The sequence below is a fragment of the Siniperca chuatsi genome, linkage group LG16 (genome assembly GCF_020085105.1).
Source record: "Siniperca chuatsi isolate FFG_IHB_CAS linkage group LG16, ASM2008510v1, whole genome shotgun sequence".
In the NCBI taxonomy this organism is placed as follows: domain Eukaryota; kingdom Metazoa; phylum Chordata; class Actinopteri; order Centrarchiformes; family Sinipercidae; genus Siniperca; species Siniperca chuatsi.
The window spans coordinates 26,105,048-26,126,129 of NC_058057.1; the positions used below are offsets into that span (position 1 = coordinate 26,105,048).

The 21,082-nt window shown below is 38.6% G+C and overlaps 1 long non-coding RNA gene across 1 annotated transcript in view; it reads left to right on the plus strand.

Annotated features, from left to right (window-relative positions):
- The first annotated feature begins 5,436 nt into the window (after positions 1–5,436).
- LOC122863114 overlaps positions 5,437–21,082 on the plus strand; it is a 38,681-nt gene continuing 23,035 nt past the window's right edge. The window contains exon 1 of the long non-coding RNA XR_006374913.1: positions 5,437–5,822. This is a non-coding gene — a long non-coding RNA (uncharacterized LOC122863114). The remainder of the gene's footprint in view (positions 5,823–21,082) is intronic.

The window sequence follows — 21,082 nt, forward strand, 5'->3', positions numbered from 1 at the left end:
GAGTGAACACCTTGTTGCTTTAATTTGGGCGACTCGTGCTTTTAAATAATTGAAAGGATTTGACGAATTAATATACACTTAACAGCTTTTTCTGGAGCTTTCAACCGCATCTCACAATCTTGATCATCAGATAAAGTTTGCTTAGTTGTCATCACGGGTACGGAAATTGGGTTACTTGAAAACAGATGGTTGTTTATGGGGGGGGGGGTAACCTCTGTTGCTGTTTAAAAATGGTTTCTGGTGTCGGATGTCGATGTCTGCCTTGATCTTTCTGCTTTCACCTCATCCCAGACGATGCTGTGACCGGTTCTGGTCTGGTGTTCACAAACAGATGATGAAGTTGTCTGTTTCTGGTGTTCGTCCATTCTCTTGTCCTGCTGTTTAACCGACGTAGTCAGGAGGGTCCTGTCTTCAGGGTGTTTAAGCAGAGATCTTAAGGTGTTGAATGGTTTGAAGTGTTGACTCCTGTTCTGACAGTCCAGCAGTGGTGGAAAGTAACTAAGTACGTTAACTCAAGTACTGTACATCTCCTCCACTACATTTCAGAGGGAAATATTGTACTTTTTACTCCACTGCATTTTTGACGGCTGGAGTTACCAATTACTTACTATAGATTTTACATAAACATATGATAAGCTTATTAAACCAGTAATACCAAACCTTACAAAACCCCTTACCCTTATATAAGTGTCTAGTTGGGGCCCCTTGTCATGTATCGGATGTCAAAGAGAGATTTCGCCTCTAAACTTCTCACATGGTTTCATTTAAATAACTGTTTGAGGCCCAAAGAGGTCAAATTATCCAATATTTCACAAAAAAAGCAATAATTAGAGAAAAGCTAAAAAAAAATTTTTTTGCTAAAAAAATCATAATCACAACCATTTTGTTTACAGTATTATATAACAGTAACACATGTCCATAATATCCATCCATGTTTGTCTAATTATCTAATATTAAGATATATGAAGTGTCAGCTGAAATGTTATTGTTTCCAAAACAAAACTCTTCTCTCCTGTAATGGTGCTCTAGAGAAATGCTGCTTTGTGATTGGACGGTTGTTAGTGTACTTGGAGAAGTGAAAGTGTGCACTAACTCTACTGACGTGCACTTGAGCAAAGCACTCGAGGAGCACACATAAGAGCTCTGCGGCTGCGTTTCAGTTCATGGGTGTAACTGTAGAAGTATGAAGCCATCACACTCCACTTCGGTTAAATAAATACAGACACTTGACCTCTGACCTCTCTTGCAGCGGTAACAAAGAGCTCCTAAAGCTGCTAAAATTGATAACGTGAGGGCAGAGCTCTGACCCCGGCCTGTCGATCACTGTCACCCCCAAAAATACAAAGATGTTTGCAGTCCCGAGGCTTTCCACCACTCTGCCCTCCTGTCGATCTTATACAACAACAAAAAAGACTGAGCAACCCAAGCTTGGCAGAAACCACAGTGATATTTTAAGTTGTATTTTAACTTTCAAGGTGCATTCGTTCTTTATTCTGCCACCAGCAGTTGGTTTCAGGTGAATATTTTGTTAAATGTTGCTGGCACGGTTCCATAGCAACTAACATTGCAATGACTTTTGTGATGTTGCACTGTATATTTATGCATGAATACATACTGTACCCACTAATTACCATATGTGATATTTCCCCCTTTAATGAGTTGACAATGATTACTTTCTCCATTAAAAAATGATTGTCACACTAGAGAGTAGAACACTAAGAGCTGCAGAAGATACACTTATCCTCTGAATCTGGGCCCTTATGATGTATGCAGATTTTGGAGCATCTAGCCCCTTTAATTGGGATGCAGCCAGAAATACCAGAAAACTGACATTGTTGCATCAGTGCGTGTGTTTGCCATTGACTGTATATAAAGATGGACGACATGACAGCTGCCCAAAAGTGAAGCCAAAACATCTCAATCGCCCCCCTGGTGGCTGGCTGCAGTATGGGTCATAAACCCCGCCCCCTCCATGTGAGCAGATGGGACATGAGCCAAACTAAAAAGTCAAAGTACACATCAAATAAAATTACCCAAAGATGGTTTCTGTCATTTTAGGTAGTTCTTATCACGCTGATGTATGTAAGTGTTCATTTTTCTTATAAGTTTGGTTCTAATTAGTTATCTGATGCTATAAAAAGCGTCATGATTGACAGCTGAGCCCTGCTCCTGATTGATTTGGCCGGGTGTGTGGGCGGGACCTCAATACAGCGGTTCCAATCCCGATCACCACTGCGCAGACTCTGGCTCCAAATGACGTCACCAGCGCAAGATGGCAGCTCCCATACAGGGGGAGGAAGTGGAGACGCGTCGTCCATCTTTATATACAGTCGATGGCGTTTACATGCACACTACTATCCTGATTATGATCAGGGTTTTGGAGTATCCTGGTGTTACACATGTAAACATCATATCCTGGTTTCAGAAACCTGGATATGCTAACTACTCCTATAGAAACCAGGATACTGTGGTATGTAAACACCTGATCCTGGTTTCTGAACATTCTTTGTTGGTAGAGAAATGAGTGACTGAGATGGTGAGAAATCAAGACGCAACTGCACACAGATGATCAGAAACCTGGATACTGTTATGATCATGTACACAGGGATTTGAACAACCAGGTTTCTCATGTTCCATGTAAATGTCATATCCCGAACATGATCAAAACCATAAAAAGACTCAAAACTGGGAAACTAGCATGCATGTAAACGCACTCACTGCTTGCATGTAGCTCGGGAAAACCATAGATTTGTGATCTGGCCAACAGAGATGCATATATGTGGCTATACAGTATGAGTGCAAACAAAAGTGTATTAAACTGAAACTGGACTTTATCTGGACACTTGAAATGTCAAGTGTAATTTGGGGCCTTGGTTAAATTAATATATATATTATATTTATTTTAATTGCTCCAAATTAAATGACAAAATAAGTGATGGCCATGGGCTTTAAGCTGCTGACCATCAGCCGGACAAACATCCTTGAGTCCCCTCATTTCCCGTTATTCCTTCCATTATGGGGGAAATAGTCTGGCTGCAAAAAACACGGCGTGTCTGATTGTCTTGACTGCTTGTGTGTGTTCCCCCATTGGACCTATTTTTAATGATGTAGCCATGTTCAAGGTACAGTGTTATCATCACAGATAGAACTGATGGCCAGAGCTGCAAAAATAAAAAACTATTTCCTTTAAGTATTTCAGTTTTATTCCCATATGTTTGTACAACTGTATTTTTTGCTCTAAATAATGGACTGCAGGTATCTTAGACACAAAACAACAAACTCTTCTTTCCAAGTAACAGAACAAATCAGCAAGATTAGGGACATTTTCATCACTGCTGCACATTAATTAATCTCTCAGTGACATATCAAATGGGACTTAATTCCACCAGGCTTCAGCTGATGGGAGGAGGGATCCCCTCTTAGAAAGGCACATTCATTAAACAAGTAAATGTTTCCACTGACATCATGTCCATTTTGGAAACACAAAGTGTAAAGTTAGAGGATCTGCTCCCACTTTATGGCACGGCCATCTCGTTTGATCAGCATCACTTACCGGCTCAATTTGAAGCAGCTGTTGGCTCGTTGGCCTGCTGTAGCCGGCTACCTTCGCCATGCTTCCACCTTTAACTTCAGCATAACAACATCTTTGTACAGAAGCTAAGGTGGCTCAAATTTAAGCATAATGAGCCCATTGCTCCTGCTGAGATGCCTGCTGTATGCACAGATATCATAAATCATCACTGCAACTGGACTGTGTGATATATAGCTTGGATAAACAGATATTACATATGTTGTGTAAAACTTTACTGTAGTATATATTGAATTCACACACAGACGGCAAGGTCCCAGTGGAAGCTCTTTGTACACTGCATATATAAGTTAAGTTGTTGATACTCAATAGACTGATTTAAAACAGATGTTTGACCACTTGGGGGCAGCAAAAACAAGCTGTAAAAACAAGACTGACATATTATCACCTTATAAAGTTGATATGACGAACTGTTTACACATCCAGCAGATACCGAGCAGCATTAGCATTCATTTGGAGTCATGTTTGTGACAGCCTGATGAATATCCAATATGAATAAGTCCAATATGGTCTCTCCTTGTCTCTGGTTTGGTCTCCACCAACTCCTGAGGGAAATATCTGGCTCTTTAGCTGCTAAATGCTCCACTATGGCCCCAGGACTCCTTCATTATTGAGACTAGCTGTCAGTGTCACCTTATTAAAAAGATTTAAGGCTTTTCTTTGTCACATAACAGGAAAGGTGTCATTTCCACTGGGGAAGAGGAAATGTTTCAGTTTCATTTACTGACTAAAATCTTACTGTCCAGCACCACAATTGGAACTTGATAAAAAAAATGCTCACATGTTCATCTCGGTTGCCTTCAAATATTCCCTTGAGGCCACAGCAAAAATATGTAAGAGCAGCAGCAAGCATTATGTGAACTTTTGCCCTGGGTTTCACCTCTCAGGTGGCTCTTACCAGCTTGAGATGAAGATCTGCAGACTTTACAGACACAAAAAAATGCTGAAACTGCTACATGTTGTTTTGGAGGAAAGACATCATCTATATTGTGATTTACAGGTGGCAATAAGTAATTATAATATTCTCCTAAAAAGACCTCCAGAGGTGACCAGCAATCAAAGAAAGGAAGGCAGCTCTCCATTTAGTAAAAATGCAAATGTATGTTATTGCAGTGGTGGAATGTAACTAAGTACATTTACTCAAGTGCGAATTTGAGGTACTTGTACTTTACTTGAGTATTTCCATTTTATGCAACTTTATACTTCTACCCCACTATATCTCAGAGGCAAATATTGTACGTTTCACTCCACTATATTTGTCTGACAGCTTTAGTAACTTTTCAAATTACAATTTTTCAAACTCTTCCTGTCCAGTAAAAAACATTTATCTCCAAATGTAATCTACAGCAGTAAAATGCAACATACACATTATTGCAGCAGTAATATTAATCCAAAAACATCAGATATAATAGTAAAACACTGACAGGGAACCTTTTACTGCACAATGAGTACTTTTACTTTTGATACTTTCATTACATTTTGCTGATAATACATGCTTTTACTTCAGTACGGTTTTGAATGCAGGACTTTTACTTGTAGTGGAGTATTTTCACAGTGTGGTATTTAAGTAAAAGATCTGAATACTTGTCCACCACTGCTAATTCTGTTGTTAGACTGCCATTATTATGGAAAGCACCATATTCAATTTTAGTACTGAGCATTCAAAAAATGTATTTTTTGATGAACCTTTGTCTTGACAATGTGCCAACAAACTAACAAAACCAACAACAGTCGTTTCTGCATTTTTGATTGTGTCTCTCCAAATTGGTGAAACAGCGCCCCCCTGGTTTGGTTTGTAATGGATGTAGTGGTGAGACGTGGTATTGCAGTCCTGCATTAGAGGAAATCATGCTGAGTCTACCGAAGGGAAGCCAGCCAGGTGAAACTGACATCACTGATGAAAGAATAGTTTCAAACAATTAGATGCGGTCACTGTAAAACCACATCGAAACTGTGAACTCATCACTCTGGAAAACAACTGTTAAGTTAAGTCAGTCGCACTTTGACACTGCAACAAGCTAGCAAGGCTATTAAAATAAAAATAACCGTTAGCTAACTTTTTCCAGTGTTGCTAATAACCGTTATTGTGGTTTCAGCTAGGTAGCTTGTTTAGCTAGCAGCAATGGAGGCTGGAGCGAAAACAGAATTATCATCACAAGCAAACAGGTGCAGTGGACGTGGATATGGGCCCTTTCACCTCCATGACTGAAGGAGAAAAGCCTCCTCAAATAATGTGAGTCAAATACAATTTATCTGTCTGTGTCTGTTAGCTGTGTGGTTTTTTACTGATGTTTAAGTGGCCCGCCGTGGCTACAGTATGTCTGTTCACTTCGCCGTTTAGTTACTTGTTGATGTTATGGAGCTTAAGCTTAAGTGCTTGTTGATGTTATGGAGGTTAAACTGCTTAAATGCGCTGTGGTTGGATGTTATGGTGGGAATGTCACTTAAATTAAATGCTCTGTGTCTTGATGTTATGGAGGTTATATTGCACTTATGTCTTGTTTTCCTGTACACTGAAGCTGTTATGGTGTTGCTGCTGTCTACCCTAACACACTAATTAGTATTATTATTATTATTATTATTATTATTATTATTATTATTATTATTAATAATAATTTAATTTAATCAATTTGGAATTTTCCTAATTTTGTATTTCTTCTTTGGCAAGTCACTTGTTGACTGTGTTGGATTTGTGGTTGTTTGTAGTCTGTGCAGAAGATCTGGTAGTTAGTTGTAATACATTCTCATCCTTTTTTTGTTTTATAATCTGGGCTGTATAATATATAATCAGTTTTAATAAGTAACTGGAATACTTTAGGCCTTGCAGGCTATTTTTTTTTTAGGGCTGAGACTAACAAATATTTTCATGATTGATTTATCTGCCAGTTATTTTCTTGATTTATTGATTAGTTGTTTGGTCTACAAAATGGCGAAAAATGCTTGTGAGGACAAGGTTGTTTAGAAACTCTTCTTGCAGACGCAGTAATCAAGGCTGCTCTTAAAGCTGATGTTCGTAGATCAACTAATTGAATTTCATCAGTCTGGTTTTAGAGGAGAATTCAGTTTTCCACTACGGTCTAAATGCTGTTTGAAAGGCTTGTCCATCCTGACTAGAAGATACTTCTTGGAGAATAACTTGCAGGGTTACATAGTGAATGTTTGCACAAAATTTCTGCATTATCCTTTTTAAAGGTCCAGTGTGTAACATTTAGGAGGAGCTATTGGCAGAAATGGAATATAATATTTATAAGTATGTTTTTGCCTGAAAATAAGAATCGTTGTGTTTTCGTTACCTTTAGAATAAACCGTTTTTATCTACAGAGGGAGCGGGTCCCCTTCCACGGAGGCCGCCATGTTTCTACAGTAGCCCAGAACGGACAAACCAAACACTGGCTCTAGATTGGGGCGTTTGCGTTTTTTTTTTTGCGAGTTTCGCGACCACCGTAGTTTCTCCTACACACTTGGAAGGGGAGGGTGAGGCGAGCGGTATTCAAATGGTTGCAAACTGCAATTTCACCGCTAGTTGCCACTAAATCCTCCACACAGGACCTTTAAGTCCCATCGGTCTCACTGTAATCTTGACAACGTTCATTTTAAACTGAGTGAAATTTCTGTAATGTCTCCATTACAACTTGAGCAAAAAAAGATTCAGCCAACCACAGCAAAGCATTTCAAGGTCAATTTAACTTACTTTTCTGCAATTGTCACTTCACTTTACCCCGTGTGTTGTAGTAAACCCCACCCTACTGTGCCTCCCTGCAGCTTAAAGCAAGTTGTAGGTGTGTGTGTGTGTGTATATTTTTTATATATATCTATATATATATATGCACGCACACACTTGGCTGTCTTTGTCGTCTGGAGTGAAAGTTTTTTTTTTTCTGTCCGTTTTGACCAATAAAAGTCACAAGTTCAGCTTGTAGCTAGTAAAACGGCATGCAGCCTCACAAATGTCACCCTGAGACCAACGTTGATAAAAGGCCAACAGGATGTTCACACATCATCTAGGCTACTTAAACAGTAATTGTTTCTGAGGGATGTTAATCACATAATGGACTGAACTGAACAAAGTCAGTGGTCACAGTTTCCTTTCATTCTTATGAAACTGGTTGGAGTTCGAGAGTTTCTGAATCAGGATTCAACGTGAGGTCAGTTTGCTGCTCCTTTTCTTGTCTTTGGCACAAAAAGATTATAGGCTTAGTGCCTGTTCACCAGAAAAAACACAAAGTGACAGGGAAATTAATTTGTTTCTTCATGGAATAGGTGGTGCTTGAAGATTGTCGACACAGTGACTACCTGCAGGGCTAGGTGACAAACTACTGTAGCTGGTGAGCTAACTGCTAAAATACTAGCTACCTGTTTTTTATGCTAGCGTGACTGGGTCCTTTTAGGGTTAGTGGATTTAGGACTTGAGTTTTATTTAGGGTTAGGGCTAGTTTAGTTTAAGGGCTCTCATTGACAAGAACCTCCGCTGGTTTTGAGCTCCTACAGAACAATATCAGGTTGCACTCGACTGAGGCTGCCATGACAGTAACAGACGGAAAGGAAGCTCAAATCAAAGAAAGCTCAAAGAGTAGCGTTGCCCCCCTCTGCACCTTCCGCATTTACTATTGCTATCGTTGTGTCATATCATACAGGCCGTAAATATGAGCAGCCAAATGGGGAAAATCAGTTCACGTCAACCTCCTGGTTGTAATTACAAGAAGGCAATATGGGGAATATCTCCCACTTAATGTCAACAAACCAGTGCCAAAAAGGCTGCGCGACCACCAAAATCGCTGACCGTTCAACATAAATAAAATCCAATATTAACAATCAATACAGCCAATTAAAAAGAAGATACACAGTTTGTTAATATCTGGTTTCAACAAACTGCAAATATGTTATCCAATAAAAATGACAAATTTAGGCTACATTCCCATGTATCTAGTGTAACTTAAGAGCTAGCAGTGGGGGTGAAAGAATGTGTGAACACAAGTTATAAAAATGGTTTGTTTTTCTGTTCTTCCGATTCTTCTGACGTGGCGTGAATGCTGCATATTGCCGCCTTCAAATTGAACTTGTGGGGTTGTATTTTTGGGGAAATCAAGTACATGATATGCAAGGTATTCACGTGGTTTCAATCAACACTTTTGGTAGATGACTAACAAAACACACGTCTGACATAATTTTGTGCCTTCTGCATTTTAGTTTAAAAAAAAGTTAACAACTGAAGTAATTAATAAAAAGCTTAGTTCTGACACTTGTTAAAATTCCACATTGGCTGCAACTTGTGATCTCTGAGCTTTCAGAAGCTTTTTCTCTTACAAAGTTACCACATCAGTGGGTCATTGAAATGGGCTCATCTGGCAAACACTAAACCACTTAAAGGCAACATATGACTCAGTGGGTTGCCATGGGCCTTCTGGGAAATGTAGGAATTAACTAAATTAAACACAAGACGCCAAGACAGGTTGATTGAACATATTTACAAGCACTGCAATACAAACGTGTGTGTGTGTGTGTGGCTGTTCATCTGTCGCTATTTGTCTAAACCTGACATGTTATTATGTGTCTTTGTATATGTGAGTGTGTTCGGTGTCACACAGGTGTTCACATGCTGTTTGAAGTCCATGAGTCCATATCAACACTGGTCATGTGAGCCAGCACTTTGCCTCTCTGTTGGCGGCTCACAGCCAACGCTCCCACATGGCGCAGGGTGAACATGTTTATCTGCTGTGTAAATAACAGCAGAATTTATTTCAACGCGTGAACATGCTGAACTAATAAGTCAGAACGTGTGTCCAACTGTGAAACAATGAAAGTCTGTCAGGATGCGGAGGGAATTGAATCCTCTAAAGTCGTAATATATTGTACTTTACATAAAATGATTAATTTGCACTACGATGCTCAAATGTGGAGTCAACAGTGGTAAAAGCATCAATGATATCAATATAATCATAATCAGTGATGCTTAATTAATGTGAAATAATGCAAAATAAATGCAGTTATTATTGTACATAGGAAGTAAAGGTAGTACAAAGAACAATTATCAGAAAAAACATTCACTTAAGCTCCTTGATAGGACTTAAAGATGTATTCTACAGTATCTTTGGGCAAAACTAATATGAAGTCTGACCATTTATTATTTTTATTTTTGTTTCTCCAGTGAGTATCTACAACAACACTTGCTCTCAGAATTTGAACCCTTCATGATTTAATAGTTTGAAGTTAAACAACGACTAATTTGTTATCAATCAAAACTACGATATACCATTAAGTCTTAGCAGCATGGCTGTCTGCGTAATACATCATAAGGCTTGGTTAAAAAAAAAAAGATATCGATATACACTCGGTTGCCAGTTTATTAAGTCCACCTATCTAAAACGAATGCAGTCTAATACAACGGTTATGCAATAAATCCTCCCATCATGAAGGCTATAATGTTCAGTTTATGCTGAAACAGTTTGAGAGATATTTAGGGTCATTTTGGAGGCTGTAGTTTGTAGTACTGTTAAATCGTATTGCGTTATACTGCAAGGTAATAATATTTAGTCTACACTAATTGACATAAATAGAGATAGTGACGGTAGTAGTGGTGCCACATGGTAAAGCTTAATATTAAAAGGGACGAGAACATTAACACCAATGAGTCAATTTATGGTGGCGTTTAGTATCTCTGAGTGTATTAGGCTATTGTGGGCAACTATATAAAATAAATGAGCAGGACTGCTTTATGGCAGTTTCTCAATAGATTATCCTTAAGCTTTACTGTATCACAATATATATCAATATATAGTGCATACCCTAAGTGTCATAAAGCATTTTATCCACATCGCCTACCCATAATGTAAAGTACTTGATCGATGCTGTTCAGGGAACGCTTTAGATTTTTCTTTAACGTGTATTTTGTCACTTCCTGTATTGAGAGGGCAGGTGTTGTGTGCTTCAAACAAAGTGCTTATCACATTGTCGAACGGCGTCTGAAACCCTGTGTAACTTCCCGAAACCGACCATCTCACAATCGGCCACTTCACGCAGAGATCGCTCAGGTGTGTGGAGGTGAGACAGGTAACAGTCAGTGTTTGAACTTCTCTCTCTCTCTCTCTGTCTTTTTTTTTTTTTTTTTTTTTATTCTTCCCACAACTACTTCAAGTTTGTACAAATGAGTGAATGACACAATGAATGCCTCCCAGGAAAGATTGTCAGAAAGTTTATAGCATCTTGTCCTCCTCTGTGGTGGCCGGCTTTTCACCCTGCTTTCGAGTGTGACCTTTCAGCTAGAAACACTTTTTTTCCTTTGGACGTGGTCAAACAACATGTCGCACAAACTCATTTGTCTCGAGCACACCCCCGCCTGAATTCCCATCACCGATACCAGATTTCCATTTGGGTCAACGGGTTGAATCGAGTGTTTCAGTAACATGTTGACGCAGTGCTCCTCTTTGTTCTGATTTAGGCTGACATGTTGAATTTTTGTTTCACATTGTCCCAGCTGCAGCTTTAGTTTTTCACTGGAATAAAAAGACAATAGGAGGCATCTGAACACGGCCCATCATCGTGGAGACACTAATCAATGCGTGTTGGGTAGAGAAGTGTAACATCTGGCATTTACTGCGACTCCTGCATCGCTCCAAATTACTATCCTACGCTGCTCTAACAGCAGTATGAGAACTGCACAGCAGTGAAGGTTGACCAAAAGGCAAATTTCCCCCAGGAGTCATGCTCTCATTCATCTTTATTTATAGTTTACAGAGAGCACAGACTCATTCCCAGGCGTGTCCTCCATGAGCACGATAAACAAATACAAAAGAAGAGCACATAAATACCTGAGAGTAAAAATCTTTTCAAAGTTGAAGGATTTTTGAGTCGGGGAAAAATAAATAAGGTTGGTTCCACCAATCTGGATTTTTCAGAGTTAATGTTGATGATAAAATGTTCTGCCAATAGTTTTGTTTGTTAAAATTTGATGATTTTCATGCCAAAAATGAAATATTTGGTTTGGCAGATGTTGTCATAATTTTCCCCTGATCTCTAGACATTAATTTTGCAATCTTCTTGACTGATGCACCTGCTCTTTGGACATGCAGTCGGTGATTTAGCCTCTGTGGAACTCTGTAAATTGTCTTAATATGACTTGCATAGCCAGCACTGATTGCTAGAATTATTTTATGTTGATAATAACACAGTCTTGTGCAGGGTGCTACAGGTGCATATGTCAGTATTAATGTGCTCTATGTGCTAGTTGTAGCTGCTTTTTAATGTCATATTGTAGATTGTGTCTTCTCCTTTTCTGACGGAGTTTCTCAACCTTTTCTGGACACTTTTGTACGTCCTAAAGTTCTGTTGTTACTCTGTTTTTTAAGCTGTCATGTAAATTTGACTGTGGCACGTTTTTGTTTGTATTTTTTTCAAAAACATGAACGGTGATCCAAATGGAAGTAATGATATATTTTAAAGCTATTTTATTTTATAAATGAAAAATATATCAAAGAAATAAAAATAAAGTATTTAAAAATGTTTGCTCCCAAAACTAACTAGTTTATTGCTTATTTGCTAACATATTGCTACATGGTTACTAAAGCATTGCTAGGTGGTTATCATGGTGTTCATAGGTGGTTGCCAGGGTTTTAGGAGTTTTTAAATCACAAAACCTAAACTGTAATTAAAAAAAAAAAAAAAGTTTAACAGATCTCAAAAAGTTGACTCAGAGCCATAAAGTTTGTGGACACCTGTTTAATTTTTTACAGTAGGTTTGGACATATTGCCAAGTGACTCCCATTATTCTCATTGGGGATTTTTTTATTTTTTGCGTAAACTATGCAATGGCCCGCTACCAAAAGTCATGGCACACATCTGCTTAATGAGCCACTTATTTTGTTTAGGGCTTCACCTGACAATTACTTTCATTATAGATTCAAATTTGTATTAGGCTATATTTTTGATTGATCATGAGAAACTGGTAAGAAAACAGTGAAAAACGCCACAATTTCAAGATGATGTCTTCAAATTTCTTGTTTTGTCCGACCAACAGTCCAAAACCCAAAGATATTCAGTTACCAATGATATAAAACAGAGAAAAGCGGCAAATCCTTTATATTTAAGAAGCTTGAACGAGAGAATGTTTGGCATGTTTTACTTGACAAATGACTTAAACAATTAAATAATTTATAAGACTTTATGGCGATTTATTCATTATGTTGATTGACTGTTCAATTAATGGACTAATTGTTTCAGCACTAGTTCTGTTATCCATATAGCACCCAAACTGTAGGGGGACAAAATATTAACATTAGTGAGTATTGTTCTTTGGAAATAAAGTAAAGCAGAAGACCATGGCAGGTCCATGATGCAGCTGGAGTATCAGGAGGTTACAAGATGTTGCCCCCCGTCAGACTGCTGCTCTGGACTCTGTCAGCTCCCTCTGCAGGGACTCAGCAGCCGGCTCCTCCTGGGAGGTCGGCTGTTTGCTTTTGGCAGCGAGTTCAGGAGAGGAAATGGGGATGATAGGGAGCCACACTGTTGTTGTTTTCTCTCACACTATGCATGGCAACTAAACATACACAAGACGCTGGGAGTGGGCCTTAGGGCTAAGAATATAACGCAATAAAACTCCTTTAGTATTCCAGCATTGAAACTTAAGAGGCTGTTATCCGCAGCAGACTTCGTAGAACATAACTCTAAAATCCCAGCTGATACGAGCCAGCACATCCTGATCATTTGAGGTAATATCTACCAGCTCATTGGATGGAGATGTAAGTTTGTCACCAGTGAGCATGAGCCATCACTAATAGCTTGCGAATGGTAGAGAAGAAGCTCATTAATCAACTAAATAGCTCCTTTGAAAGAGTGTAATGACACACAAGTGGAGAGAGGTGGTGATCAGGCAGCAACGTAAGTGAAAACAGAGCTGCAGGCTAGCCATTGATTCAAATCACAGACTGGAAACCGATACGAGAGACGAACTGTACGGGGATCTGGGGACGAATAACAGATATTGAATTAAATCAAAAAAGTCTGCACAAAATGAGAGATTTCTCTGTAATCCATATGTTTTGAATTTTCAAAACACACGAAATTCAAGAAAAATAGCGCTAGGGTTTACCAACTTTACTAAAGGTAAAAACCCATCTGTTGCAAATTACTGCTTTTTACCAAAATCCACAAAATTCTCCTAATCGATGAAACGAAAATACAGCTCTTCTGTGGCTGCAGGGTGAGATAACATGTTGGACTGAAACCAAAAACATCTGCTGAGAGTGATGTAACGCCTCCTCCACACAAGCCCACACACTGACCAGGACTTTTCAGACCTGAACCACATCAGTAATCATGTGTTGCAAGTTTGACCCAAACTGGCCTCCCACCACTGAACACAAAGGTTTTATAGTCTTTGAACCTCAGAACCAGCATGACTAACATGACTCTGCTTTCCACTGTTTGTACTTATGAACCCAAAGTACTAAAATCACCAGAAATGTAAGGATTTTCCACATTCTGGGATATTTGAGAAACAATTGGCTTTCTTGTCTTGCCTTTTAATTTTCTCTCCTTCTGTAAAAAGTCTCTTCCTTCCTCAATCTTGATTCATAAATGTCCAGACTCTCCATTTCGGCTTTCCCGTGCTGTCAGAGCTCCTCATTAGGGCTGCAAATAACGATTATTTTCATTATTGATTAGTCGATTAAACATTTTGTCTCTAAATGATATAAAACAGAAAAAAGCTGCAAATCCTCACGTTGGAGAAGCTGGAACCAGCAAATGTTTGGCATTGTTGCTAAGAAAATTACTAATTAATTTGTTGATCGACTAATTGATTAATTGACTAATCGTTGCAGCTCTCCTCATTCATAAAACTTCAGACCAATCAACTTTCCTCCTGCTTTCAGCGAACCAATCTGTAAATTTAAATATCTTTGCAATCCTGCCTTTTTTTCCTTTCAAAAAGTGTCTTGCTTGTGTCTTCCAAAACGACTCATATGAGTGTTTTCTGATCTCCCACCTCTATGGTTAAGTTTGGTTAAGTTTAGGCAACTAAAACTACTTGGTTAAGGTCAGCAAAACGTCCACAAGACGTTTTTGAAAAAGTGTAACAATGTCAATCTACTCTGTTTGAACAAACATGGGATTTGAAGGCTGTTATCTTGTGTGCTTGTGTGATTTATTCAACAAATGCTAAATAGAAAATCAAAAATATTGCTTGATGCAGGTTTACGTATATACTGTATATGTATATTTTAACTGTGTAATGTGTCACTCGTAGTGCTGAACTGACTGAGAATACTCGTCAACCCTGCAACTTTGAGCCTCTTTTAGCTCATTGTTTTGGTTCTCCGGCAGCACATTGACTGTAACTCACTAACCCACCACATATAAAACATATATGTGACAGCAAACCAGCTCTGACTGTACTACCTGCTCAGCACCAAACAGCAGAGAAAGTTAGAGACTAGCTGGTGAAGAAAGTGGAGCATTTAGCAGCTAAAGAGACAGATATTTCCCCCAGGAGATGGTGGAGACCAAACCAGAGCAAAAAGGAGAGTGAATATTAAACTTACATCATCAGGTGGACACAAATAACGATAATGTGTCTGTGGGACGTGAAAGCCAAGTAACTGTTGGCTTACATGTTAGCCATAATAACTTCATAAAGTGATAATGTCAGGACCATATCTTCTGCCCCATAGTGCTTTTACAATACACTGAGTATATGATATTTATATTTCAGCAGTCAAATCTTTTTCGTGATCTTTCATTAAAGGTTTTACAGACACAGGAGAGTTATACCAAAACGTCATGCTTGAAGATTAATCTCCCTGTCAAATCAGGCTCGTGCTGGTCACACTCTGTGATATCCAAGTTTTCCAGGAACCAGCTGCCAGTGGCCGTGAAGTCAGAGAGGGAGAGCTGTGAACCAAGTGTCCTCAGTGTGTTTTTATTTTATTTTGGAGGGGTGATTCACTAATGATCTTTGGACTCTGGAGGGTGTTTTCCACTGCTCATTAATCAGAAGGGAAATGGCTCTCTCTGTTAGTCATGGTCAACATGTGTCTTTATTATTCAGTCCATTTGCAGAGTCAGCAGCAGGATAACAGACTACTGACTGCTCGCTTAGTTGACCTCTGACCCTGTTGTTTTCTCTCAAGTTCATGCTCTCTTGTGTTTCTCTTATGTATGTAAAGTAGGATAATAGTTGACAAAAGGTGTATTTGTGTATTCAATATAAACCATCAGGATAGTATCATACAGGGTAGTTAAGGTAGATTATGAAGTGAGTCCATACATGCATATTTTACAAAGATGAAGAAGTATTCCTGTAGTTTTGCTTGCTTTGCTTTTTGCTTGTATTTTATTCTGACTCCATTTTTGTTGCTCAGAGCTAACTGTTGTGTTTCTTTGCTGCATTTCCCAGAGAAAACCTGTCAGTCAGTCAGTGGTTGGGATGCAGTTTGAGATTAGTTTGACCTTCTGTAAGATTTTAGCCATGTTAGCGATGTGGCTCGATGGATGGCTGTCGCAAGGTTGTTCGATCGGTTGGTCGGTCGGTCGGTCGGTCGGTCGGTCGGTCGGTCGGTCGGTCGGTCGGTCCACCACTTTGGACTGAAATATCTCAACAACTGTTGGATGGATTGCCATGAGACATTCATTTTCCCCAGAGGATAAATCCTAAAGACTTTGTTAATCCCCAGACTTTTCATCTAGCACTACTAGCAGGTCAAAATTCTCTCTTATCTAGTGAAATATCTCAACATATAAAGATGAATTGGCACCCATTAGGTTATAATGCTCATTCCGCGCCAGAAAACTATTGAATCAACAGAAAATTAGACAAATTTGTTATTCTTACATTTTTATTCGTAGTGGGCTAAACAAATGCAAAGTTTGTTCTCAGGCTGCAACTAATAAAATGATTATTATTACTGATTAATCTGCCAATTATTTTTCTAGATCAGTTGTTTCATAAAATGTGTGATAAAATATTAAAATATGCCCATTTCCCAGAGCCTAATGGTGACATTCATACAACAACAGCCAAAAATATTCAGTTTATTATCATATATGACAAAAGCAGCACATCCTCAAATTGGAGAAGCTGGAACTGTTTTACATTATTGCTTGAAAAATGAATCCATTATTAAAATAGTTGTCAGTTCAATGTCTGTCAGTCATGCATGCAGTTAGGTTAGTATCATACTAACACATGGCACATTAGCATTCTAATTAGAGCTGCAATGATTAGTTGATTAGTTGAAAGATTTACTATTTTGATAATTGAATGATCGGTAGAAGCTTCGAAGCATTCAGCCCTACATTCCTCCTGGCTTTAATGCCACTGTAAATAACTCTCTGTTTCGGTTTGTAAAATATATCTGTATTGATCTTTTATGTTTAGCAGGTCGGTTGTAGTTTTTCATGGTTTGTTGGAAGCTTGGTTTTGGTTGTTTTCCTCTCAGTGAATCTGTCATAACACACATCCATGTGAACTCAACTTTCCAAAGGTGACTTCATTACAGCAGGAGAAGTCAATTTGCCAGTTTCTCTTTATGGAAAGAAGACGTAAAACTTTTGACAAAAAACATGTAATCACTTTAACCACATTTTATTGGGGAATAAAACCCAGATTGTTTACCTGCAGTTTGTCACGTCCGTTTACAGTCTCAGTGCTGTGATCACGCGGGAATGTGAGCCGTCTGTCAGCCTTCCCTCAGATTATGACGGGGGCGTAAATGATAATGGACAAAATGCACAACCATTAAAAGCTCCCTATTTGTTTAATATCAGCATTTATTAGAGCTGCAGTATAATCCTATATAGGCTGTAAACTCATAAACACAACTGCAGGAAGAGAAGCCAGCTGTTTTTACCTTGAATACCCCGAAAACCTGGATGAGGTTTCTGCTCCGGGGCTACGCTCTTGTTATTTTTGTTAAGAAGCCAGCACTCCTACTGTAATGACACGATGAACATGCTCATAATGTCATATATACCGGTAGTCACATTTGTACAAAATCCTTGTGCTAGTGTCCTTGACTGCACCTTAGATCTGTAATGTGTGCATTGCTCACTTGCTCCCCTCTGGAACTAAGAAGATGTGACTTGATGCAACTTTTACACCGTTTTGAAAACAAACATTAGATATAAGTGCGGGGTTATCTGCAGGTCTTCAAAAGCCTGATAAAGCACTGGATTCAGTTTCCTCAAAGTGTTCTTAGAAGGTACTGAAAAGTCTTAAATGTAATTTACAAAAGTCTTAAATATTTTCTCTTGCCTGCTGTAGGCAGTAATGTTGGAGACGTTACACACCTCTAAACTAAAAGTAGGATTGTTGCAACAGTTGATTATGCTGCAGGAGGCTGTTCAGTCCTTTTTTTTTTTTTTGTGGAGTTTCATTCAGCACCATCAGACCTGTAACAAACACTGTCACTACAGCAGCTGCTAGGAATCGCATTGGCTCATAATGCGCAAGTGTCAATACATTTATCATACTTAACTGTTTAATCCATTCATCTATTTGCTGCCCCTTATCCGGGTCCAGGTCACTGTCATTTTATTAATTATATCATTAGGAATAATGGTTATATAGTTTTAGTTTAGGGTTAGGGTTACTGATAATGTGACATTATTATTATTATTATTATTATATAATAATAAAAATAAGGATGAGCTTTTAAAATATGATCCACTGCTATAGATTCAACTAAACAACAGTATATTCAGTAAAATGGTTAAAAAGTTACGATAAACCTGCCCTGCAGCCTGAGTCAGGTTGGTTTGTCAATGCAGAGACACTTCAGGACTCTTCAGGACACAAACATTTTCTTCAAAGAGAGGAGAGGAGCGTCACATGTGGCAATCATTAGAGGATCTTTGATTCCTTCAGTTGAGTCCTGGGGATGGAAAATACTGTTTGTCGTACAGTGAAAGCCAAAATCTGGAATGGGGAGGGACATTTTGTTCATAAGAGGATAAGATGTTCAATAACTAATGTTATCAGCACGTGCATGTGTTTCTTCGTGATTTCATTAGAGTCTGAAAGAATTTTGGATTTCCCAGTTTTGTTCTCTTGGTCAGCTGAAGCTCACTCTGGACTTTAACTATTATACTTTATTGATATCGAATGATGAAGATGATGATGATGATTTCTTTGGCATTTTTCCAGTCAGGAGAGACAACAGAGGTCTGAGATGATGCAGACAGTGTCGTAATGAAGGGACACAACTACAAGTCAAAGAAAATACAGTTCCCCGTACTTCATCGGGGGAAAATGGGGAGAAGGATTAGTTTTGTAATTTTTGCTTTTTTTGTTGTTGTTTTTTTTTTGTGTTCAAGTTTCAAAACATAAATTCTAAGCAGCATTGTTGTGATGTGGGGCATATCCCTCCCTCTCAGATTTGATTCAGCTGCAATAAGGATTTGATATTTTTTACTTATTTTCAAATTAAAGAAATAAAATATGCGCAGTGATACACTGGATAACTGTTCAGCCAGTTTCTAAGATGTTTTTCAGTAAAATGCTTCTGCAGGGAATTGTTCAACTCTGTTCCTGGGCTACTGTCATCCTTCTGAATTTGGTATTTTCAGTAACACTGTATGGACTCATGGCTTCAGTAACCAGGGGTCAGGGCCTCTTTAGAAGTAGCATTAGCTGCTAACGCTAGTGCGACTCGCCTTGTGCTAACCGCTCCTGTCGGTAACTTTACTGTCAGCGCATGAGAAGCAAGGTTTTTGGTCCCACCGGTAAAATTTATGATGCACTTTTGAAGGTTGCAAATGCAATGTAAAGATTTCAGACAGCATTGAACAGAGTAGTCTGACATTTCTTTCTTATCTGTTTTTAGCTTGTATCCCATACTTGATACCAGTGAAGACAATAATAATGCCACATGCACAATACTGGCAGCAGAAGCCTTCTTCGTGCTTGCTCCAAACCTTTTTATGTTCTGTTTTTTGTGCCTACAGTTTGGACTGTGGTGTCTGCAAATGTACAACCAAATATTTTCTCTCCATATTTGTAGCTACACAACCCATGAACTCATCCGACCGGGAGAATTTAAAAAATGTGACTGACTGCAAACTCTGCGCTGCAGTCTTTTCATGTCTGAATCAGGACAAACAGTTAATTCTAAACAGTCAAACCGATGAAACCTCTTTTTAAAAAGTAAATCAATTGAAAGTCTCAGTTATCAATTAATTTAATTGAAAAATGTTTCATTGGCCTGCCCGTTGAAAATGAATACTGTGTGTCCGTGATGAAGCCAGAGATTAATGAAGTCCGCCTTCTTCCTCTCAGACTGAAGACAAACTCACCAACACAGTCAGATCCCCGCTGTTCGCTCTCATGCCACATTTCCACGGGCACGATGTCAGAGACATATTATTGGGCTGCTTCACACCTGGTTTTGCTTCCAGTCCTCTCAGTATTCCAATGACAACAAAAATGTCTACTCTGAAACTCTAATTTAATATATTACATCGATTACTTTCAGAAACGTTGACTCATAAAGTCGATCCTGAAGGAAAATAAGGAGGTGAACATCTAATTTAAAGGCAGTATTAAATTTCCATTTCATACTTGAGAGTTTGGTTTATCTGATTTTTTTTGTTTTGTTTTTATAGTTGAAAGATCAAACATTCAAGAATTATTCATATTGTGGTCAATGATTTTTACAATCCTTTTTTGTTGTGTCTTGTTTTAATATAAAACACTCAGATGTTTTCCAGATTTACCAACATGTGTCTCTCTGAGACCTGTTTCAGTGTTGCAGATAAATCTTTCGGACATCGATCTGGCTCAGCTGAGGTTCGTTATCAGTGATGGAAGTTGTAGAAATCAAACCAGTCATCTTCCCTTAACAGCCAAAACACACTTGCAGCTTCTTGACTTGAAGATAAAGATCATTTTAAACATCCATAACATGTTGCAATGCATTAGATTGTAGCTGAGCTTTATAACTTCAGTAAATATGCGAAATACAAGGAAATCTTTTAAAAAGCAAATTATGCACAAGACATGTTTGACATTTAATATGATGGCACAACCATATCTAGTAGAAACAAACTTTTAAGCTCCTAAAAATACATTTTAAGGCCTTTTCAGACCAAACGCGAATCATTGGTGCGAATAAATCACATGTCAACTTAAGCCCAGTCGATCCCATCTATCTCTATGATCCACACCGACTCCGAAACTTCCAGTAGACGATACTCTCCGCTCTGCTTTCTCTCGTTTCCTCTTTTCTTGAGCCAAAAGACACATTAGAAACTCATCGTTGCTGCTGCTTGTAGACTTCATAGCAAGGATGAATCTATAATTGTGTGCAGGTGCAAAGCTTTAATTTTCGGTGGAATGCACGCAAAGCGAATATTCGTATCGATCTTGTCGGAAAGGTTTGAACGCGAAAAATCGTCAGCGGATAGTCCGCATTTTTGTTTAGTTTTTCCGTTTCGTCCCCGGTGTGAAAAGGCCTTTACTCTCATGAAATTGTGTATGTTGAGTTCTACAAATCCATGAAAAGT